The following is a 24,882-nucleotide window of genomic DNA, read 5'->3' on the forward strand; positions in this document are numbered from 1 at the left end:
TTTTTTTCCTAGTTTTTTTCTGGTGCAAGGACTTTGACAAGACAACCCATGTCTCCTCCTTGTACCAGCATTGAACACGTCAGTGTTTAAAATGACAAGAAACACACACTAATATCTGTGTGTGCTAACAAGGGACGGACAAATGCCGAACTGGAGGAATACAATAGAAAAAATACTGAATCAATCTCTTCGTAGGGAATTCACGATGAAGAAACCTCTCGACAACGGATTCAAAATTGTCATTACTCCAACTACAGCACTTCTCACACCAACCAAGCGATAGTTAAAGCATCTTTGGCAATGTGGACAAGACTCGGAATTCCAGAAGAACTATGGACCGACCCATACACAGTTTGTGAACTCACGAACACCATGCTGGCAATGAAAGTGTGACAACTACTCATTGTCTCACTCACTGCAATGAACTGGTGGAGAACATTCAGCGGCACTTCAAAGAACAACTAATGGAATGAGAAGATGTCTGCCATTTCTTTTATTTGCTTATCTTCAAGAAAACCAAATATTTAAACCATTTTAGTGTTTTAAGTCCGAAGTGGGAGAGGAACATTGCATATTGTAAAACAATGCGACGAAGGACGCCCCGGAAAAGATGTGAAGAATGGAAAGAGCCTGGAGAACTTTAGTTGGAAGCAAAGTGCTGTTGATACTACTAACAGATGATATGTCGAGGGCAAGGTACGAGGAGTAAATAAAGACAATTACATGGTCCAGGTAGACGACAAATAGCTGTACAATGACAACGGGCTAAAAGCTTTAGAAGAGAGATAAACAACCAAAGCACTCTCACAAAGCTCAAGTTTATTGCTAGTTACACAGAAGTGTAGTGAGAGTAGTCATGGATGAACAGGAGCTGATGCTGAACTACAGTCGGCCCTCAGGATGGAAGGACATTTCTGTACCTGTACCTTTTGTTATTTGCCTTGGAGAAGGGCCTGACGATGTTAACTATGAACAGGAGTGAGTGAACCACAAAAGAGTTGAACAACCAAACTAGTTGAAATTGCTGTAATTATAATCACTGTCTTTCTGACTTTCGGGATGGAAGGAGTAGGAGCAATCAACCCTTACTTTGTAGGATTGTCAACCTGTTTATGTAAAAACTCTCTGTCGCTCGTTCTCAGACGAAACTCGTCAAAAATGAGATTTCAGGATGAGATGAACATTTTAAGCAAACATCCTCTCCTTCTGAAGTCAGCCTCTCCTTCTGTTTTGAGTCAAAGCGAACTCGGGAGATGTTTGTCTCTTCATCTTTAGCTTCAACATCAGGTTATATAAGGAAAGGTCTTGGTCTCTGTCTCTTCCACCATCAGGATATGTCCTGGTCTTGACAGCAGGATGGTCCATTTGCTTCTAAACTAATTCATCTGGCGAGTCTCACGCTGCTGTCCTCCTAGTGCTTTTTGCTTTCTCCAGCATTCTAGAGAACACATCCGAGAAAATTGCTCTGATGTCCGACATGACACGTGAGACAGACATGTGCAGACCTCGGTCATGTGACAGACGTGTGACAGACGTGTGCAAACCTCGGTCATGTGACGGACATGTGACAGACATGTGCAGACCTCGGTCACCATCATGAGACACCGACACCTGCTGCCAACAACCAAGCGGCCCAGGTTTGTATAGTTGGCTTCTGTTTCAGACTGTCTTGCATGGTAGCGTGGACTGTGATGGACACTACACGTGGCGAAACACATTCACCAAAATGTCTGACAAAGATAAATGAGTTGAGTGGCCGTTGCAAGATGTCGACTGTCGCTTATGACAGGCACAAGGGGGGCTTGCCAGTCGCTCCATCTCTGCAGTTGCCACGACGATCAACACCAAGGGAGCAGCACTGTTTGTCATCTGCAGCCAGTCCAGGGATCGATAACTGTTCTCGTTCTTATCGATGACAGTTAGTAAAGGATGCTCACAGTCCGTGTGGCAGCTCGTGCAGCTAGCGTGGTGCACACCCATCCTGTCCCCCCAGTGTTTGACAAACAACATCCCCTCGTTAGTCATCTACACAATCACTGGGTCCTCTCGTCCACGTGGCTCTACCTCTAAAGGATACTTGCTTTGGTTAAGAGTGTCACACACAGCTTGCGATGTGTAGACAGCTGGCTGCCCCTTTAACACGATGCCAGTCCCTCGCTACTTGTTTCCCTACAGCAAGCAGTCAGAAGGAAATCTTCATCCGGTAGAAATGTTTTTGGATTAATCTCCTGCTGGCTGTAGAGACACAGGGTGAGTTTACTACCATCGAAAGATAATTGCACTTTGGGATGTTTTATTTCTAGTCGTTTAGTCAGCTGACAGTCCTCCACACTTGAGAATGTCAGAGGGACGGCGAGAGACTTTGTGTGTGAGAAATATAATATATAATATAAAAGTAGAACTATTGTAAGTGTAAAGGAATAGCAAACATTCAGAAACACTCCTGTCCTTCAGTCACAAAGCTCTTGTCTGTTGCAGGTAACTTGTGTTTGTCTGTGACGAGAGGCTTGCGGTTGAGCGGCTCTCCCCATGGGGGGGACTGTGTCCATCGATTGTTGGCTTTGTTGCTGTCGTTGTGAGGCAATCTGGATGTTTTGGAGTAGAATAATTAGACACTAAGAGTCCCTGTCTCCATTTTTTCACATTTTCATTTCCTCACATCATATCCTCCCAGTCCATTATTCAGAGAGGAAAATAAACAACGCTGGGAACCTCCGAGATATTCTTTAAAAAACAACTCACTTTATGGAAGGAAGGAAGAAATGCAATAAAGGGAAATTACTGGTGGTAAATGGTTCTTTGTGTTTAATGGTAGACTAATATTTAATTAGTAATGGGGAGATTACTTGCCCATACGAGTCACAAAACTCAGCCTCTTTACAAAAGCAGAGAATTCAAATACTGCCTTAAAGCAAAAAGAAATAAAAATAAAAAGCACGTGGCCTCGCCTTGCAGCTATTCCTTGGCTCTGTACTTCCTTCAGATGCGGTTCGACATCGAGAGGTTTATTGTAATCCCCGGCTTCTTATTGACTCGTCCTCAGATTATTTTTTACTCACACACAGAAACCTTTCACCAGCCCCTAACCTGGGTTACTTCACAGTGTAGCTTTGTAAAGAGGAGAACGAACAGGACAAACAGGACAAGATGAGGCTAGCTATTCTCTCTTCATCTAGAAAGGAACCATTCACATGTGCAGCAAAGTGTGAGCTTTTGTGTCTCCAGGATGGCACTGGACCACAGTGGCATCGAACCACGGGCCAGGGAAAGTACACACCGACCCTGATGACAATGTTGGTGTTTGGATGTTTGTGCTGTTTACAATAATGGCAATGTTATAGGAAAATTCCACTCCGCAATATTAAAAAATACTGTCCTGTGCTGGCTGCAGACACTAATAGTGATCATTTGTAAGGCCTAACCGGATAGAGAATTCAAGTTATTCAATTTGCAGCAGAAAACTGCGATTATGTTTTGTTTTATAATTCATTTGCTGGAGTGGTGGCTGGATGCTTGCGTTGAAGATTTTTTTTCAGATTTCAATGATATTAATGCACAAAAAACATACATTAGTAACACGTGATAACATCGTATTTGATTGCCTTCGACAAAAAACCATAAAACTATATTGTAAATGGAGATAACATTGAATACAGAAGCTAGGAGCAAGATCCACGCAGCAGTGAGGGAGCAATAACTGTTTTGGACAGTTATAAAAGGTCAGTAATAATTTCCATCACTTCACTACTAATACTAACATCAGTCGAGGAATGGTAAACCCAAAGATTCTGGAGTTTATTCATATAATCGCAGGAGATTTCATAAATCGTAAAAACAGAGAGGTCCACGAACAAAAACTATCTTCATCCTTCCTGAACGGCGAAGAACAAAATCTGTTGTGAAGAAGACCGGAAGCTGGAATCAAGGCCTCGTGTTTTCTGCAGCTTCACTTCCAACAGCTTGTCATGAAGAAAGATTGGCCACAGTGTCCCTGGCCACTGACAGCTAAAGTAGGCTTGCTGCAAGGGGATCTCATCAACTAATGTCTGGAGCTGGTAATTAGTTTACAAACGGACAGTTGATATCAGTGTTTCAGGTAGATATTGCGCGAGCAGCATCTCTAACAACACAAGTCCATTTGTTACTCAGGAAAGTCCGCCCACCTGTGTAAGGAGGGGGACAAGGGTCTGGTGTGCTGCTGGCTTCCAACAAGAGGCAATGATGAGTGACAAGTCTTGCTTGTGGTGGAGAGAGGTGGTACCCACAACACCCGAATCTTACAGCTGCTAGAAGCGAGTGGTATTGACCAGAAGATGAACAAAAGACCCTGATGCCCTCTGGGACAAGCACAATAAAACCTTCTTGCAGTGATGTCGAATGTAACCAAAAAAAAAAAAAGAAAACCCCAAAACTCGGGTTATGTTCGCGGATGGCAACAATAACAGCATCCTCACTTGCAGGTCGGGTGCAGACCACACCTGAACAGTTTCTTTTGTAACCCTTTGGCAGTCGACTGTTGCTAGGCAAGTAAACACACTAGCGATCACATTCACTTCCGGTTTTGTAAACAAAGGTATTGAGTGTAGAAGAACAATTGTTTAATTATCGAACAGCCAATCGCGCAACTGAATACCGACATAGGAGTTGGGGGACAAACAAGAGGCCCAGAGGAGGTAAACCAGTCAGGCCAGATCGATCTTTGCAAACCTGAACCATCAGGTCAAGGTCCTGGTGCAACTGCTTGACACAAGACACCATCACAACCTCTAACAGTTCTCGCTCAGGGCAACACCAGTATCAACTCAAAGCTCATCTCCGACCATGGCAATCAATGATCTGCTCTTCCTGAAGATGCAGCCCTCAATTTAATTATCACCCTGAGACAAAGCAAAACCTTGATGTCACGGAACACTCCAGAAATGGTAATTGATATTATAATTTGTTGATTGATAAGCAGATGAGCAACTGAGTAAATGAGTAAACAATTACTGGGCTTGTTAGTTTAATTCTGTGAGTTTAGACAATGAGCTGTGTGTAGACTGCATTGCTGACGAGGTCTGGTATTTATATCTTCATTCTCTCCCCAAAGTGAAGACCTGAGGGAGAAGAAGAATCAGAAATGTTCCAGAATTATTGTCATAACAGCTGTTCACTGTGTCTGTGTATTAGATGCAAAAGTTTTGTGTACCTTCTTGTCCTTCTGTCTTTATTTTCTTTTATTATCATCTTCTGAAAGAATCTGCAATGGTGGTTGATTAATATCTTGCACGTTTTCATAGGAATAGCTTTAGTAAAGGCAGAAACAAATACTTCCAATGAAACTTCTTTCTGATGTAAAATCAGCATGTTGCTATATTTAGCACTACATGGGACAGAGCCTGTCCCTCCATCTGTATGTCTTGTTTAGTGTGATACAGACCTCACCTTGCGGTGTGAATATAACTTTCACAGATTGTGGCACAAAACAGTTTTCTCATCCTGCTTACTAAAGATAAGACGAAAGCAAGGCTCGACTGCTTGTCTCCTTCATGTGATATCTTCCTGTCCACAGACTGCAAAGATTTCACAGTCCACTGACCTGTCTCAGTAATATCGCGTTAGTCCCTCCACCTAGCGGCGCTGGCCAACTGTTATATAATGATATAATAATACCGACACCTACATGTCAAGGCGGTTTTACCCTAAAGTTTAAAGGAAAAGACATTTTGTTTTGCAAACTACTTTGTGCCAGTCTCTACAGGAGATACAGGTCCTGACCAATGACTTGTGAAATTGAAACATGAAGGTGGAAAAGGAAGCACGATTAAATTACGAGGCGCAAAACCAAATTAGCAGAAAAGCTCAGACCTCCAGAAGATCAGCTTCCTCTGAAGTCGCATTTTTGGATTTGTTGCCTGAAGCAGCTGAGTAGCAGACGAGCTTCATTACTGGAGCGACAACCGTGGACACAGGCTCGGACATGTAGACACACACGGAGGACAGCTTGTCACAAAAAGTGAGCAGTGAAGGGAAGTCAACACGAAGCTGCGGCAACACTGAACACTATTCCTGATGAACAACACGTGGGTTCTACCAGCCAATCACTGAACACAAGATGGAGGGCCTGGTCCTTACAGACAAGTCAATGTGAGCCACCACAAGCACTGCAACAAGTGATTTTGTGCTTTTGTACTCAATGCTGCTATTCTAAAATAAAACCTCATTCTTGACTTACTGAAACATTTTTTCGAAATTGAAAATAAACAAACGGTTGTCCTGTTGTGGAACTGCTAGCAGACTGCAAACAGTTGGTCCACAGTTTCTACTGAGCTGAGGCAAAGGGTGCAGGGCTGTTGTCATACATCCACAAACTGATTTTCTGTGTTTTATTGCAGACGACATTTGCAATAGGCCTCTGATTTTAATATATTATCCCATATACACGTGTATGTGTAATTCCATATCATATTTGTGTTCCACCTCACAGACATTTGGAGCATGATGTGACTTCTAGGAGTCCTACAGACCTCTGACTCCCTGAAACAGTTAAAGGAGCAGTTAAGAGGACCTCCTCGCAAATACTCTTTTAAAGAGTTAATGCTACTTCTTGAGATCATGGAAAGGCAGACTGGTGGAGGGACGAGGGAGAGGGTCGCAAGCACACGGAAGACTCGCTGGTCGGAGGAGCAGTGGTTGGTGCCGAGGGCAGGTATCAGACACTAAAGGAGGTTGGCAGGAGGAAACATGGACAGTGAAGCAGAAAGTTAATAAAACTGAGACATTTCTAATCAAGGCAGCACAGCTTCTAAGTAACACCGTCGGTGATTGGCCGCAAGGGACGTAAGCCAGGCAGGGGGAGGCGATCTCCCTCCTTCTGAATGTTTATCTTGGGCAAGACGACGATGACACTGAATGCTGTGGAGTGAAGAGACACTTTTTCTTGCCAGTTGAATCAGTTCATTAGTTGATGCTGTATGTTATTTGTAAAGTATATAACTTACTGATAGTTCTACCTCTTCCTTCAGCGGTTCTTTTGTCTTTCGACATTACTCCTAAGTTCTTCCTATTCAGTACAATTTTACTCGCCTCGCAGTGGCTCAAGCCTATGCAACACAAACATAAGTAAATAAAAAGTAAATAAAAATGAAAGAAAGTGAGTCGTTATTCGTATTTACTGTTGTGAGAGGATACAACCCTCTCTGAGATGATGTGTGGGGGAAGCTAACAAGATTCTGAGACCTGAGGTCTTTCTGGAAGCAGCGACCGGTAAGAGGTTCTTCGTGTTACGAGAGAGAAGTGTAGGACACGGACGCCATTATTTGTCGTTTTCAATAATTAGGTCCGACACATCCTTAAACGAGCGATGTTCTTCTCAGATGTGTAAACATCACAAGTCTTAGTTTACAGACAAACATTGGGTGAGAGGCGGTTTAATATTAATGACCTGCGGATCATGTTCCAATCTCAGGCAGAACAAACTGTGTCGAAAGCCATTGTTCACAGGAAAACATAGAGTACAAAAGTGACAAACTATAAACAGAAGATAGTAGTGAATGAACTGTAATAAACACGGAGAATGAAGAGAGTGTAGAATAAACTACAAACAAATTTCAACCAAGAACACCACAAGAAACAAATTGCAAAGAAATAACGATGGAGAAGAACTAAGAACCCCAAAGAGAAATAGAATGTAATGAAATATAATAATTGAGGAAGACAGAAATTCAAACATTAATGAACACCGAACATTGCGAGTATGTATTCATGTGGATTTCTGCATGTATGTGCGGATGGCCGGCTTGCTGTCTGGACTGTCTATAGATACACCAGTCCCAGGAAGCAATCTACTCCACCTCCTCACACAACAAAAGTTATCCGCCATCACATCAAAAATATATGAGGTTCCCAGGTGAATAATGAACGACGGAGGAGTCTAATATTTTCCTCTCCTCTTGTAAAAGAAAACCAAAAACTGAAGTGGTGAGAGAAAACTTGATCGATAGCAAGTCTCGACCTCCATTGTTTCCTGTTAGACACACGAACCTCGGGCTGCACGCACGGCCTCGAGTCCAGTTCAAACTGAAGTTGTCTCCCCCACTCCCCCCCCCACCAACGGTACTCAGGGGAGGAATGGGGTGAACTGGTTACAAGCTGACCCCGGGTACTGTAAAGCACAGCTCACTATTCACACTACTTCACCCAGCATTTGCAGGGTTATTCTTTCTTCTCTCTCTCGTCAGCACCATTATCTTAGTTGCATTCTCTCCCCTATTGTATGTTTTTAACTCCCCCTCTTACTCCTAGTTTTCAGCGTAAGCATGTTAAGTACACGATGGTATAATCAGAAACAACAAAATATGTAAGCACGTGTTGTCCGTTAAGTTAATGATGGTGTGATTGACAGACTGATTGTTTTACCTTTCACTCACTCACTCACTCACTCACTCACTCACTCACTCACTCACCACTCACTCACTCCACTCCACTCCACTCCACTCCACTCCACTCCACTCCACTCCACTCCACTCCACTCCACTCCACTCCACTCCACTCCACTCCACTCCACTCCACTCCACTCCACTCACTCCACTCCACTCCACTCCACTCCACTCCACTCCACTCCACTCCACTCCACTCCACTCCACTCCACTCCACTCCACTCCACTCCACTCACTCACTCACTCACTCACTCACTCACTCACTCACTCACTCACTCACTCAGCGGAACTGTTAAGAAGAAACAAGCTATACCACACTCAGCACGTGACTACAGTTTAGCGAGAAACTTGAGACCAACATTCTTACCTCCTGAAAGAGAAGAGTTCAAAAGCAGACGACAGAGGACAGGGCGCTCAGCTGGAAGTAGCAGATATGACACCTCACTTGCTACTCGCTTGCCGATGACTGGCTGTTTGTAGTCACATGGCCAGCAGCCGCCCTCCCCATCACCTCCTGAACATGTGTCCATGCGCTTGCACGCGCGCCACACGGGGGACTGCAGAAGTCCACCTACACGGCGCACGCGCACTGGCACGCGGCTCCCCTACCTGCTGCCCACCCGGTCTTCACAGACAAACATGGCAGACTTCAAAGGAGAACTGTCCGACAATTTTCTTTCCTTCCTTCCTTCCTTTTTCACGATGGTAAACAGCGTTTAACTTTGCACTCGCTGTGAGCTCGGACTACATAACAACATCACATGAAATAACATTGTTTGCCCTCGTTTGCAGGAGAGGTCCTGTGTTATTCACAGTCAGCCAGGTAGTGCGGTGGATGAAAACACTCGCTTGTCGTCCACACATGGAGGTAGACTGTAGGGTCCTGGGTCAGAGGTCCTCTGGCAGCAGACACACTTGTGTGGTTTCGCGGCGCCACCTGCTGACAGGATCGTCTTTTGGCGGACATTTCATCAGGGTTTCCTCCTACAATGCAAAATTTCTTCTAGGAAATTGCACTTACTGAACAAATAAATCAGTTAAAGGACAGACGACTTTAATCTACTGGTTATCCCTTGAAATGCCTGGTAAATAAAAAAATCCTCAGACGTTGGTCTCTTGGAAATGTAACAGTCCTACCTTTCCTTGCTAACCGTCTCTCTATGTGTGTCTCTCTCTATCTCTCTCTCTTCACTTTCCGTACTTCCCCACTCTGCTTTACAAAATTCTCCTCATCATCATCCTCATGTTAGCTCTCTAAGAGGAGGGAAGTAAGTGCAGCACGAGCAGTGCGTGATTATGGACTCAAATCAACACAGAAAACACATTTGTATCTGCTGCACTACCCGACCAGGTACCCGATTATCCTGGGCCTCGTGTCGCCACGTGCAGACTTCCACAAAATCTGTTTTTTTGAAACATCGATATTGGTCTTCAGCATGTTGGAGAGAAGAACACTGCCTTCTTCCCTTGTGCCAAGCATCCAGCGGAGACCAGACTGAGCCATGTTTTTGTTGCTCACAAATATTCATGTGGGCCGTAGTTATGAAGCCGAGTTAAGTCGTTGCCTGAGGAAGGATAGAAAAATAAAGGATAAGTGTCCTTTTCCGAAGCTAGAAGATGGTGTCCAGACCCTGCAGATATCGTTTCACGCCCTGGAGCCACAGCTTAATTAAAATGTGGAGATAAAGATGCCCTGGGGTAAACAATAGAAGTAGTGTCCAGGGGTTTGAGCATCGCATTGTTAGTACAAAGATGAGAAGTGTTTCCCGGGGTTCCCCCATGTTCACCCCCATGTTCACCCCCATGTTCACCCCCACCTCCATCCCCACCTCCAAAAAGCGGTCCGGTGGCGCAACGGTTAGCGCTGTTAGCGCCTGTCACCAATACAGTGAAGGTTGGCTGCCCTGAGTTCATTTCTCGTCTCGGGCACGCTGATCTTTCTCTGCACGTGGCATCTGTTTACAGGGCTGGCTGCTTGCCGTAATATAGCCTTAGTTGCTGGCACGGCGTAAAACACCAATCCCCCCCCCCCACCTCCAAGAGGAAACAACTCTGTCTTCACAACTACGACCTCTGCACACTCGCACTCTACAGTTCCAAAAGGGGAGCAAGGGGAAACAAACCCTTCCTCCGCACCTCCTGGAAAAGATAATTTATTTCTCCAGCATTACAGACCAGTAATAAACATCACTGACAGGCTGACTCCGCTAATGAGATAATTAATGTTCTTTAAAGGCTGACATCAGCTAACAGTACAGGACTTATCTGAGCAAAACCTGGCCAGCTGTTAAAACATTCTTGTCAGATCAGTTAGTTGTTGTTGTTTTTTAGGGAAAATGTAGATATTCCGAGTATGTAGAAAGCCGCTGATGTCAGCCGATCTCTTCAGGAAAAACGTGAAAAGACATGAGAGTAGCTTGGCCGCGGTAGGTGCAGGGATACAAAATGGCGACCACAGAGAGAAGGGCTACCACCAGTCAACACCACGACTACTAGCAAGACAATGCTGTCAACAGTTTTCAGAACTGATGGTAAGGAAAATGGTTTGGGAAAACAGTCAACTCTTGTAGTCACCTTGCTACCTTCATAGACATCCATGGAAATGCCTCCTGTCACGTGACAGCAGTCGCCATGCACATGTTGGCCGCTATTCTACAAAGTGTATTTTTAGGTAAATGAAGATTATTAAGATTATTTAATCCAACAATGGGTACGAATAATAATAATAATAATAATAGCAACAACAACAACAGTCCCTGACACATGTCAGCACAGCTCACACATTAACTGTTTCTTGCTGCAGGACAGCAGAAGGATCAGCTCACACACCTACAGCAAGCGATGTATGTGACTGAAGTCGGTTTAACCGACGGTTGTTTACCCGATGTTGATGAACTGGGGAATCGATTCGTCAGGAACTCGAAAGCTTGGATGTCAGGTCAAAGCAACGATCCCTCCCCCAACTCCCCCGAGCACTAGAATGTTCCATGGCTGTAAGGCACAGTGTAACCACAGTTAACCACTCCGTGGATCCTGTACCCGATTCTCTCAGGGATTGTGGAGGAGATACACATCGCCCTCGTAAAAACCGGCCTCGGGGTACGCGGGGTGTCTCGCACTTTCACGGCCTGTGGGGTACAAGGAGGGTTGTGTAGGGTACCCCACTGTCTCCCCCACTCCCCACAATGACCCAGTTGACAGATGGGTAAGATATGTGATAAGAAGAGATTAGTCTTTAATACCAAGCTCTACAGCGACCGGAAGGTCATGTGACCCGCACGTCTCATGGAGGAGAAGAGGAAAATAAGTTCTAATGACGAAGGGCGTGAACACCTCCGTGTTCTTAGAGAAAGTCCTGATAATAAGTCGTGGGATGTTACAGAAAAATATCATGGCATAAAGAAGAGCAGACGAACCATTAGGAGGACGTGCAAGGCATCTGATCCATAAGCTTCTACAAAAACCATTTCGCGTTTTGAAATGACATCCACCCGCTACCATCAGCCAGCAGCCGGTCTCCAGCGCTCCATAACAATAAAAAAGCAGCTAAAGCACTTACAGAGATGGAAGATGACAAATCCCCGGAGTCAGCTTAGTCCCCTGGGACTTTCACACCCAATCGTTAGACGGAGGAGCACCGGGGGGACCTCATGCTTCACACACAACTGTAATAACCCTTTTCTCCAACGGGAACAGACTCCCAACAATCAAATAAGCTAGTGTTTCTTGCCATGGCACGATCATTTGTTTTACTTACCATCCAAAACACACTGAGCAGATGTTAAAAGATTTTTGTCTGGGAGGCAACATGACAATAAACATTTTCTTACTTCGTCAGCGGTTTCCAGGACAGTGTTCCATTCTTAGACATGTCGGCAACAACAGGCTTAACTGACTTATCATCATCTCAACCAGAGTTCAGCACGTGGTCTGTCGTCTGCCTGAGATAATTTCACTTTTAATGATGTTCCAAGAACTCTACCCGGCCATGACTGATGAACGCAGTGGGACATTGAGGTGCAATGGACGGCGTCAACAATCCTCGTGTACACGTCAACAATCCTTCTGTAAACATCTGTAAACAACCTGCTTAGTGATGACAAGATATTGAATAGCAACATTTGTCTGATTTGGTTATCATCCTCTTCTCCTCCCCGCTCTCCCTCTCTCTCCCTCTCTCTCTCTCTCTCTCTTGTAAGGATAACTCTTCAATGTCAAAAAGTTACTTAACTCCCTTGAACGTTTTAGCTGTGTGTGTGGAGGATAGGTGGAGGTGTTGCATCTTTCAGTAAGTCACCCATAACAAACAATGTGTGGACCACTACTCTACTCGTCAGTCCATTTCAGACGTTAGAACTCTCTCTTTTCCCTTTTCTAGCTTTCCCTCTCTCCTGTCTTTAGTTCTGGAAGTTTATAAATTAGCGCGCGCGCGCGTGTGTGTGTGTGTGTGTCTGTGTGTTTTTTTTAATGTGTTTGTGTTTGTGTTTGTGTGTGTGTCTGTGTGTTTGTGTGTGTTTTTTATGTGTTTGCGTGTGTGTGTGTGTGTGAAAAACACAAAGAGAGAAAAAGGACAAGAGTGAGATGGAGATCAAGGGTCAAAGGGTATAATGGTCTCTCAGAAAACTGTTGTATGCTGACATTACTATTCACATACACAATATAAACACTTTCTTCTCTACGAAAGTAACTTGTATTAAAGAGAGTCACGTGGTCTTGTGCACTTTTTGTGGCCGCAACTTGTAGGTTAACAAGCGAACTACTTTCTTCTGTCTGCTGCAAGGATACAGTGTAATGGGCGGTAACTCGTGTTACTTTGGAAACAAGGAAACAGCAGCAAATTCTTGGTTTTAACCCCTGTAAACATCCTTAGTCTCTCGATAATTTGTAAAACTCTGTCTGGTCTCCTGGCGACAGTTTAAAGTATCTCGGAGTGGAACTTCCTTAATTTGATTCAGTGAAAAATGCGGTTTCTTTCTGTTCGCAATCATCAAACTCCACATGTCTTCAAACAAAACCCCACAAAGAACATGGACAATTTACTATTTTATGCACAAAAAAACTTGATAAAGTTTTTGAGGACATTTCTAGTTTGTGAACTTTTACAAAACTTCACACCGTGCAAACTGCTGCCTTCGGTACAAACATGAAAATAACCTGTCCATGTAGTTACAAGAAGTGTTTTGTGAGTAAACATCGGCAGAAATTGCATAAAATGGCGGCGATATGTCAAAGAAAATACTAAATTGCCAAAGAAACACTAGGTTGACATGGTGTGTAGATGTCTAAGTGCACAAACATGAAGTCCACAAGTACTAGCTTGTTTGTCATGATGGTGTTTGTCAGTGTGTACCTCCACACCACAACTGAGGACACAGTATCTCACCAGCCTGTCCAGTGGCTACAACACACATTGCACTTTAATTAGTCCACTGGAACAGGAGAGCTGTCAAGGTTTTTGCTTTTTTTTTTTTTTCGTTTAATTTCCAGGTCTGAATTGAGGGGCGGAGATTCTCGAAAATTCTCTGATATTCAACGGACGTTTCTTCAATTATCTCAAACACCTGCTTGAGGCTTACTCAGAGCGATTAGACGACACTTTCTCAGTTTACTGAAGTTAATTTGATTTTTTTATTTGAGTTTTTACATTTTTTTTCAAGTATGTGTTATCGGGAAAAAATTTCCCTGATACTTATCTGTTCACAATTTCAAACAGCCTCTTAATTCTGGAGTGCATGAAATGAATGGGAGGACAGTAAACAGAGAGGAGATATAAATGTATAGGAGAGTAGTGAACAGAGAGGAGATATAAATGTATAGGAGAACAGTAGAGAGGAGATATAAATGTATAGGAGAGTAGTGAACAGAGAGGAGGTATAAATGTATAGGAGGGCAGTAAACAGAGAGCAGTAAACACTGGAGGATCCGTATTCTTGAGACGACCATTAGCCGTTATCCACTGGCAAGATGGCGAAATCAAGGGAAGACGACTGATGCCAACATTTGAACTGCACTGTCACGACCTCGCACATCGAATATTGAGTCCGCCCTTTGACCTCAGGGACTATTTGCTTGTGATTCCCTGTGATTGTGTGAACTAACAGACGTGGCACCACTGTACGACGGCGGAGAAAGGACTACCTTGACCCTGGCTGTACCCCGGATGTCGACCGACTCTCGCGTCATTCACACGGTCAGCGAGATTCACGTGAGCGGCCGAGTCCGTCATGCAACGGTCAGCGCCTGTGACCAGTACAGCGACAATTGGATGTCCTGGGTTCACATTCCGTCTCAGGCACGTTTTTTTTTTTCACTGCACATGGCATTTGTTTACAGGGCGGGCTGTTTTGCTTTAGCTGCTGTCTCGGCGCAAAATAATTCCTTATTCTTATTTTTGACAGGTACCCCTGTTGCAAACTTCCCCTACCTATACCTCCTCACTCACTCATTCACTCACTCACTCACATTTTGTACTACAAGTAGGACTTTAGTTCACTTCTATTGATGTTCGATCTCATATTCTGCTGCGTGTCCGTTGAACAAATACTTCACCAAAGCAAAACATCTCATCTCACACATCTCACACCCGCAGTCGGAAATGAGTTTGCTGAGTGACTTTGTTGGTTTCTCTCGGTGACCTGTGGACTGACCTCAAGATGTGTGAGGTGTCGGGCTCCCCCTGCCTCCATCTTGTAGTTCGTTTTGCCAGCATTTCGTTCTCTGTTTGCTTTTGTTTAAAACTTCTAAAATAAAAGTTTCTAGAGTGCATTCTCTGAGTTCCGTTCTGTTTCTTCTTTTTCGCTGTCTGCTATTTTGCTCCAGCCAGCAGCCAGACCTGTCCGCTAAAGTTCTGAAAGTTTGGATTATTTCCTATATTTTTATCAGTCGCGATATTTGAAAAAAATAATTTCACGCCAGTTTCGCAGTTTTTAATGAGTTTTCTGGTTTGTTTGTCTTTTTTAATTTAGGACAGCGGTCGCTTTTGTTGCCGTTGCATTTAATTTGTCGCAGAGGTCGGATGGCTCGTGTCCGGTAAGTTTACAGAATCAACAATCACAAACATGTATTTTCACTTTAGCTTCGCACCTTGTCGTGGACTCCACGGTTCCAGATTGGATGAATAGTTATCTGGGAGTCGCGTTGCATGCCGGACTATAATATACTATACAGTATTGTCATCAACAGCTCTCTGACAACGAAAGATAAACACACTGGCATAACATCTGATATACATTTTTACCTCAGAAGGACGAAGAAAGAAACTATTTTAGAGATACCCATGTCTTTGAGATGATATCGAATATTATTAATGTGGTAAATCATTGTTGATATCATTGTCCTTCATTAGAAGACCTGAAGAAAGAGAAGAAATATATACAATATGTATATAAGGCGCAAGAAATCTCGCAACATTCAACGGAATAAACTGCGGATCACCTGAGTTTCAACCATACTGATTGACTGAAGACTGTTTTCAATTTGTTTCAAGTCGCTATATACCCTGATATTCCCTCTCTCCTTGCCATTAGTTCCCACCAGCAACACTCCTGGCCTGTCTCCTCTTCCTCCATCAATCACTCCCATGCTGCTTCAATTTTTGTCTCCTTGTCTCTGTCGGTCTGTATTGAGATCGGATTCTTTCTTTCTTTTGTTGGCTAGTCACTTATATCTTTGGTTTGTGGGTTTTCTTTCACTGTTTTCTTTGTTTTTTTATTTTACCTTCTCTGTGCACACGAATATAGACAAAGGTTTTGATGTCTCGGAGTCTATCGAGACTCTGGAAACTTGTTTTGAGGATTGATGGAGGGTTGGGACCGATACCCGCAATTCAATCTTCACTCAGAAACCAGTACCTGGATGATTTATTTCCCCCTCAGGCAAAACAACAAACCCTTTTCTTGAAATGCTTACACGAAGTTTTTGTTTTTATTGAAAGTCAGCGAGGGTTACTTCAGGGCGGACATCTTGGCTTCGCCATTAACTCCCATGAACATCTCAGCTTTCCCCAGGTGCAGTCGTCCCACAGAACCTTGCGGTATTTGTGGACTGAAATGTGTGGAGAGAGATTCTGGACTAAATGCAAACTGAAACATAATTTCTGCTCCTTTTTTTTATATATTAAGATGTATCAACGATGTTGCTGATCAAGGTCAAGAAAATAAGAGCACAAAAATGATAGACCACTCCATCATTCTTTCATTAGTCAAAAACAAACATAAATCAACAAACTTCGTGTTAAAACACGAGAAACAGAAAAAAGAAAACCAAACAACAGGAATCTCAGCATGAGTCTGGAAGACTACCAAAGTGAAAAAGGAAAGCCAAGTAAAAAGAGTCTCGACGACCTCAACTTATCGACATCACAGACAGGCGACAGGTTTTGGGTTGTTTCATTTATTTTTTGTTGTGTCTCAGTGCTTCGTGATTTCTTAAGATAGGGGAATTTTTAAAAGTCCTTTGATAGATTATAAAAAAAGTGTAAGCTTGTATACATGAAAGAAGTCGCAAGTTTTTCCCCCTTTTATGTATGCCGGTCGACTTTTCCTACAAAAATCGGCAGAAGAAAGATAAACGTAGGAGGTTAACAAGACGAAGAAAAATTATAACTAAGAAAAAAAAAGATAGTTTTAGACATTAATTAACTTTTCCTGTTGGTCACGGTGAAGTCACGAACTGAAACAGGCAAGAAAAAGGTAACAGAGGAAGAGGGAAGAAAAGTAAGACACCAGCAGAAACAAAGAAACAAAAACAAATGAGAAGGGAAAAATCTCAAATAAAGTAGGATTACAGCAGAGGAAAAACACAATATGAAGTGTTTATGTCTTCTTCTGAAAATGAGGTTGTTTTTTGGCAGAATGGACACGATCGCCACGACATGTGAAGAGGAGGAGTTGAGTATGTGAACACTACTCGTCATCGCTTCTGTTATCTATCCTCGGCACATCAACTGTCTCGCAGTTCTTCCTAGAAACGCCTTGCTTCATCAAATAACTGGTTTGTTTTTCATCTCCCCTGTTTGTTTCTCTGTGTAAGTTAAAGGATGTGCATCCTTGAATCTCCACAAAAGAAAGTCGTGGAGGCGGCAAAGACTGTCAGCCAATCGCTTGCCGCCGCCATGACGCGCATGCCCAGTGTCGTTTCTAATGCTTCCATCTTATTCGTGCAAATGATCAAAGTGGCTGCTGGTGGTACTGATCCATGGACAATAAAATCCCAGGTTAAAATAACATCCCAAACAATAAAAACCAACATAGGAAGCAAGACTAACACAAAATGGCGGGTAATTGGTAAAAGAGGGAATGTGACCAGCAAACATGAACCTCAAGCAGAATCCAGCAAAACATAAAACCTTGAAATCCTGTTTAAAAATGGAAAAAAGCTGCCGATAGGATGGCTCTACATTAGGAAAGCTTTTATCAAAACACACTTTTTCCCATTCGGCAGTGTGGAGAGTAGTAAGGGTGAGCTGGTGACATATTTACAGGAACTCTGGAGACTACAGCAATTTATTAAAAATTCACAACTGTAAAACATCCCCGACACCAAGACAAATTGGTGGGGATTAATCTCGGAAAAGGTGTGACTGCATGGTACAGGTGTGTCCTAACCTTAGCCTAGTAAGAACCACCTCCTCCCGCCACACAGGATGACATGAAAGACAGGGAAGGGTGGCGTGCACCTTGTTCTGGCCCAGTGTCCCAGTGGTGTTGTCACAGGGATGGAACACAGGCCTCCAGGGTAGACTTACAGTCAGATGATACTATTGATCGCTATCACCAGGAAACTGGCAAACTGTCTTGGGGCCTGGTCCGCTCAGACATTGCCAGGAATGCTTCATGGTCAGGGGCCCACATGAAAACAATGTCCTTGTTGCGACGAAAGAAGAACTTAGAAAACAGAAAGTGAGTCAATAAACGATAAAGAAGTTCTGCTGAGAAGAGCAGTGAGCGAGCTGCAAGGCTCGCAAGATGGCGAGAAGTTCCGCAGAGAAGTTGGAGCAGCCTTCCGCCAGTCGGGCTGAAGAAACCTGTTGCGGTCGGCAGGACGAAACTGCTGCCGCAACTACAGTTTGGAACTCTGGACCCATGTAAAGCTAGAACAGAATTCAGGGTAGCCAGAGAGAAGTTCCCGAGAGTGCTGGAGAAAGATTAGTTCACTGGTGTCAAATTTTTTTGTAAGCTTTAAGATTGAGGCGAGTATGCGGAGCTGGAAGAGTGTAGACAGGAGCTGGCAGGAGAGGGAGAGGCTCTACCTGTTGAATATCTACTCTGGCAGCTTGTAGGTGAGGTGCAACACAGAGCGGTAATGGTCTCTGATCCTTGGTACGAATGACATGCAGGGCAGCACGCGGAGGTCCGGAAACAGCAGGGTACGCAGGGTATGCAGGGTATGCAGGGTTTCCAGGATGAGCTTTTAAACTACAGACATAGGAGAGCATGAGCTTCAGACGACGGAGAGAAAGTGGAGGCTCACCAGCTTCTGCGTACAAACTTTGTACAGGAGTGATGCGGAAGGCTCCCAAACAGATGCGGAGCCCTTGACGATGAACAGGATCGAGAATTTCGAGGCAGGACTCTCGAGCAGAGCCACAGATGATGGATCCATAGTCTCGCTTGGGGCGGACCAGGGCACGATACAGACAGAGCAGGACCGTGCTGTCCCCCCACTGACATGGCCAATTACTGTGAGAGGCTGTCTGACAAGACAGGTGGAGAGACTGGATATGAGACATGTTAGCGATGAAGTATGTTGGCCTTGATGCTGTGGGTAGCTGTACTAAAGTCACTTCTGGATAAGTCTCACTTGTTTTTGATATTGGTACCAGGCTACTTCAACCACAGCTCAAGTTTTAACTTTCAACAGTTTTCTGAATGTTTCATGAAATAAATCTCCGTAACAAACTCTGCTATGTTTACAAATTTATTTTCTTAATATAAACAGTCCTCGTGTTATCAAATCAACGTGTAATGTAACTGCAGGTGTCACATACCTGACGGAGCACATAAATACAAAACATACATTCATTCAATCAAGACCTTGTATTTTCCCAAAATACTCAGAGATAATGTGACAGCCTTAGATGACCTGTGAAGTGTAAATGTCATCATACAAACTTTTCTTTTCACCATTTCCCATGTTTTGCACTTCATGTTGTCAATCATTTGGCGCAAGACATCATCATCACCATTCTTTCAAGACCGGTGAAATTAAAGTATTTGGTATTCCATTTATAAGAAATGTTTAATACTTAGTGCGAAGAACATAGACAAAGCTAAGGTGATGATATTTGTACCTCAAGTCCTGTTGCCTGCTTTGTCCAGCAGGTGGCGACTCTACAGGAAGCCATGCTGGACGGTCACATCCACAAGATGGATGGACATAGAGCCAACAACAGTCCATTGAAATAAAAGCTGCAGTCTGGACACCTTTATATCTTTTTTTTTCGAATTGGACTCGTTCTTGTATGATATGAAAAGGAAAGTTCACATTTTACAAAACAAGTTGAGCTGGAGGTGAGAGGGCAAAGGTTGTTGTTTGTAGCCTGAGGGACAACTCCTCTCGATGTTTGTTTGTAATTGCATGTTGTAGTTTAGTGAGCCAGCGGACAACCTACTGAACTTTCGGGGTGAGAGTCATGATTGTTATTTTATTTTATTTTAGTTTTTGTTACTGCTTCATGGCGGTTGTAATGCCTGTCCTGTGTAATCCACACATAATTGCCTGAATCATTATTTTAGAACTGTGAGAATGGCGTGGGTTGTAATGTAGCTTTTGTAGAAAAGGACAATTTTAAAAAGTGGAGGTTTTTAGAGCATTCTGGGTATCGAACCGATGAGAAAGCTTCACATAAAAACTGAAAGCAAAAATAAGAGTAAATTACAGGGAAACAAAAAGTTGCAATGCCAAGTAAAAGTAACCTAAAGACAGAGTTTTAAAATTTGAACCTTGGGACTAAATGACAGAAGAGGAAACTATGACACGGGACTAATTTACCCGACAATTTATTTCGTGTAAATATTTTTACATTTTCAAAGGAACCAACAAGAATTCAGCTAAACATGCTTTTTCCCTCAGGATCGAGCTGTGTGGAGAGTGGTGATGGTGAGCTGGGGACATATTTATGGACATGTAAGCTGAGCTGCTCCTACATTCGACACTAACTCCAAGCTAAAAAGAAACTAAGGCAGAAAACTTGATATTTCTTTTTATTCCCCACTGCACCCTGATTGTCTTATTACTGCTGGCATATTATTTGTATTGTTTCTGTTTATTGCTGGCATATTATTTGTATTGTTTCTGTTTATTGCTGGCATATTATTTTGTATTGTTTCTGATTTATTGCTGGCATATTATTTTGTATTGTTTCTGATTATTGCTGGCATATTATTAGTATTGTTTCTGTTTATTGCTGGCATATTATTTTGTATTGTTTCTGATTATTGCTGGCATATTATTTTGTATTGTTTCTGTTTATTGCTGGCATATTATTTTGTATTGTTTCTGTTTATTGCTGGCATATTATTTTGTATTGTTTCTGTTTATTGCTGGCATATTATTTTGTATTGTTTCTGATTATTGCTGGCATATTATTTTGTATTGTTTTTGTTTATTGCTGGCATATTATTAGGCATTGCTCGCTGCTATGAGCGCCTGACTATTATCAGGTATTATTTCTTATTACTGCTTCCCTATTGTAAGGTATTGTTTGTTTGTTCGTCTTATATTTGAGAAACCTGAACTAAGAGTGGCAGCGAGTTGTTACTGTTGATGTTTGCACACTGGATTTATTTATTCAAAGGAGTTGTTGTAGCTTCCTAGAAAGTTTCTTTGTATTTGTATGTCAGTATTGTCAGTATTTGTGTGGATGTGGGTGTCGGAGTGGTTAATACTTGTTGTAAGGTTCAGAAAGAGTGAATGTCCATTGTGGGAGGATTGTACTGGCACTGTCTGTGATGGTGGTGTGGGGAGACCCCAGGTGTGGTGGTGTTTGTTGTCTAATCAGCTGTCTGAGTGGAGACTGGTGTCCAGTGCTGATGGCTGCACATAAACCTCAGTAGCCTCAAGTCTGGAATTACAAATAACTTATGGATGAGACTCAAGAAAAAAAGCTTACAAAGTTATTTTCTTTTTAAAATGTTGTTGTTAGTGAGAACATAATGGAGGCTCACTGAACATTTCCCTTCTCGTGTTTTCCACCTAATGACCACCATTGTGGCAACTAGACACCAGTCCAGCTTGTGCTTTGTTTACCTGCTACAGTCAGCACTGTCAACAAACAAATTTTTTTAATGATTTAAGGCACAATGAATATCCATGGCATACCAGGCACCAGAAGCTGTAATGTCTGTGTTTGGACAAATATCAACTCAAATACTTTTTAAAAAAGCCAGATATAAAACCCACACACAGTAAGAAGCATGTTTACATGTTAATTATTCCTTCAACACACAGATGTCCATTTAGGTAAAGGAAAGAAAGGAAGACAGAAAGAAGAATTATACCTTATTGCTGGATTTGGAGTTTATGTTTCTTACCCTTAAACAGGTGTGATCTTTGTAAGACTAGCTGGATAATCTACTTGATATTTGTTTGTATTTTCTTGTTTTCATTTCATGTTTTGAAATCCTTCTGTATCTGCTATGGCTTTTTTCCAGAAGATATTTGCGTGGAACTTTTATACTTCACAGGTGCCAGCAGGGTTTGTCATTGTCAAGCATGCTTATCAAGACTGTCACCTACCGGACCAGGTACACCTACCTGTGGAAAACATTCTCGGTTGGAGGAACCCTCCATTAGTGTGTTCGCAGCCCCTGACACATGATGGAACCCCTTCCCATGGTTTGTTTCTATGTGGGTGAATATTTTAGAGATTACGATTATGTCAGCAGAAGTGAACACAATTTGTAGGTACATAAATAAACTGAGCAGAACTGAAGGTAAGAACTGTTTGCTCACACCATCTTTACCGAATAACTAGGAGCAGCAGACAGGAAACCACAGTCGACTCAGTGCCCTTCGCACTTTTCCCCTTTGGGTGCTTTACTTCCAAGTAAAATAACTAAATATTTTATTAGTCTAATATTGACCATTTAGTAAGAATATCATCGTCGTCGTCATCATCATCATCATCATGCACTGCCCACCATACACGACTGTCTCTAGTGTCATCGAGGCTAGTCTGAAGTAAAGAAGGAGATGAAGAAAATGAAGTAAAGAAGATGAAAGAGGAAGTGTGGGCGACAGATGTTTTGTGATATTGTATCCATCGCCAGGTGTGGGTGTTGGACTGGTGTGGTGTTTGTTTATCACAGACGAGACTCGCAGCCATTTGCTGATTGTTGCTGGCGCCGGTCTGTCAATCAATAGTTCTACAAATGAAGTGAAATCCGTTTTTTTACATGAATGGTCCTAAAAAAATTCATAGTCGGCATTTAATTTGAAGACATTGCGGCGGTCTTTAGCTGTGATTATGACACAAATATTAATTGAAACACTAGTTGCAGACGACCACACAGTGCTGACGCCTGTGATGTGTCAGACGGAGAGGGAGAGCGGAAGTGGGAGAAGGAATAGCGAGAGAGAGAGAGCAGCACAGAAAGAGATGAACAGGAATGTCAGGTAGACAGAAGCCACAACAAGACAGAACAAGTTTCTCTCGTCTGTTCTCTCTCTCTCTCTGCTGACTACTGAACTGAGACAACCAAAGTTTCAAGACTGTTGGACCACTGGCAGGAGCCGCCTTCCTGAAAACATTTTTCATGTTTTATTTGAAGTCTTCTTCCGAGCGACTTCACATGTTTGCAGGAAGCGTCTGTGTTTCCGGTTCTTTTTCTATTTTTAAAACTTCGGAATTACGTGTCTTCGTGTGACGAGAGTCATCTCCTTTCTCGATCGTTCCCCCTCTTCTCTCTCCCTCTCTCTATACATCCAGCCAGGGCCGTCAGGGGGCGCAGTGGTTAGCGCCTGTCACCAATACAGTGAGGGCTGGAGGTTCTGAGTTCAGCTCTCGTCTCGGGCACGCTGTTCTTTCTCTGTGTGTGGCATCTGTTTACAGGGCTGGCTGCCTTGCCATGAGATAGCCCGAGGGTAAAATATTACAGGCAAATTCAACGGATTAATTTTCCTATATGAATACATTACTAGCTTAGGAAACAAAGTTTAAGATGCTTAACACCTACAGCAAATGGTGATGACAATCACTAGTTGAAAGTTTTCTCATGTGACAACACCAGCAAGGCTCTAGTGGCCACGTGTTCGCAGTCAAGGCAGCTCATTGGTTGAAATATATTGACTGTGGTTTTGCTTGGAGAGAAGATGGACACCATCAAGTGTAGAAGCTCAGAGAGAGGACGATGGACAGACGATGGACAGACGATGGACAGACGATGCAGACGACGCTTCAGACCGTGTCCACCAAAGTCCTGCTCAACAAGGACCTCGCACCTTTCGGCATCAAGCGAAGGCATCGACAGTGTGGTGCCGGAGTGAAGCTAAACTGTCGAGAGAAGTGCGGCAACCGACCGCACAACACATCTGGCAAAGCGAGAGAACTCGAAAGATACCTGATGGGACTGGCAGAGGTCAGAAGTCAGATGACCACGTGACTGCTACCAGCCGAAAAACGCCATGCTAGTCCTCTGGCACTGATAGTCGAGATGGAAGGAAGAACGGATAGGTGCATCGGCAGCCATTTTCAGTGCTGAGTGTCCTGTGTCCGAGCTACTCGCTGTAATTATTGTGCCACAAGCTCCATTTTCACACTTGTAACACAACCTGCTCATCTGCTGATACTCATAGTCTGCCCCTTGTAATAATTATCTGACCATCATCAGTGGACAAGCAAGCACTGGACTCTTCATACTTCCATCGCCACAGACTACTAACAGTATCCGATGACAGAAAAAATCCAACAAAAAAGCTCGATCGCTGTGGCAGTCAGAAATCAGAGAGAGACTGAGGGTCTCCACACTTGGAGACAGCCAATTCCCCCGAGAAGGGAACACCACGTGTTGCTTGTGGCTGATAACAGGAAAGTAATGTGGCGACTGGCAGACGTGTCCTAATGAACAGACCTCCTGGGTGGCTGCCACACAGGACACCCACCCCCATGTCCTCAAAGCCTAAAAAGTGTCGTTGTCATGGTGATGAAGGAGGTGACGAGAGTGTGGACGATGTCGTCTGTGTCCTGGAAGAAACACCTGATAAGGTCTTCGGATGATAAGGTCAGCCGCTTGATAAAAACTGGAAAGTATGAACACAAGAAAAAAACCACCTGCTCCTGTAGGATATCGAACTCATGGACTTAAAGGTCAGATGGTGGTCAAGGAATTCGCAAGTAGGTACTATTAGATAATGCTTCCCTCACCGGTGAGACAGAGAAAGACCTGCACGTGAATTACAAACAACGAATAAAGACGATAAAAGACTTAGATAGACGGACAGACAGACAGACGGACAGTACGTTTTT

At 43.3% G+C, this 24,882-nt stretch overlaps 1 protein-coding gene across 2 annotated transcripts in view; it reads right to left on the reverse strand.

The window, feature by feature from the left end:
- LOC112555257 (thyrotropin-releasing hormone receptor-like) overlaps positions 1–24,882 on the reverse strand; it is a 63,817-nt gene that overhangs the window by 12,450 nt on the left and 26,485 nt on the right. Inside the window, exon 1 of one of the 2 annotated variants that reach the window (XM_025223574.1) lies at positions 8,785–9,030. The exons of the other annotated variant lie outside the window; for it this stretch is intronic. The gene's annotated coding sequence lies outside the window, so the exon portion shown is untranslated. Of the gene's footprint in view, positions 1–8,784; positions 9,031–24,882 lie in introns of those variants that run through there. 2 annotated transcript variants of the gene reach the window in all.

The sequence above is a fragment of the Pomacea canaliculata genome, linkage group LG14 (assembly GCF_003073045.1).
Source record: "Pomacea canaliculata isolate SZHN2017 linkage group LG14, ASM307304v1, whole genome shotgun sequence".
Taxonomy (NCBI): domain Eukaryota; kingdom Metazoa; phylum Mollusca; class Gastropoda; order Architaenioglossa; family Ampullariidae; genus Pomacea; species Pomacea canaliculata.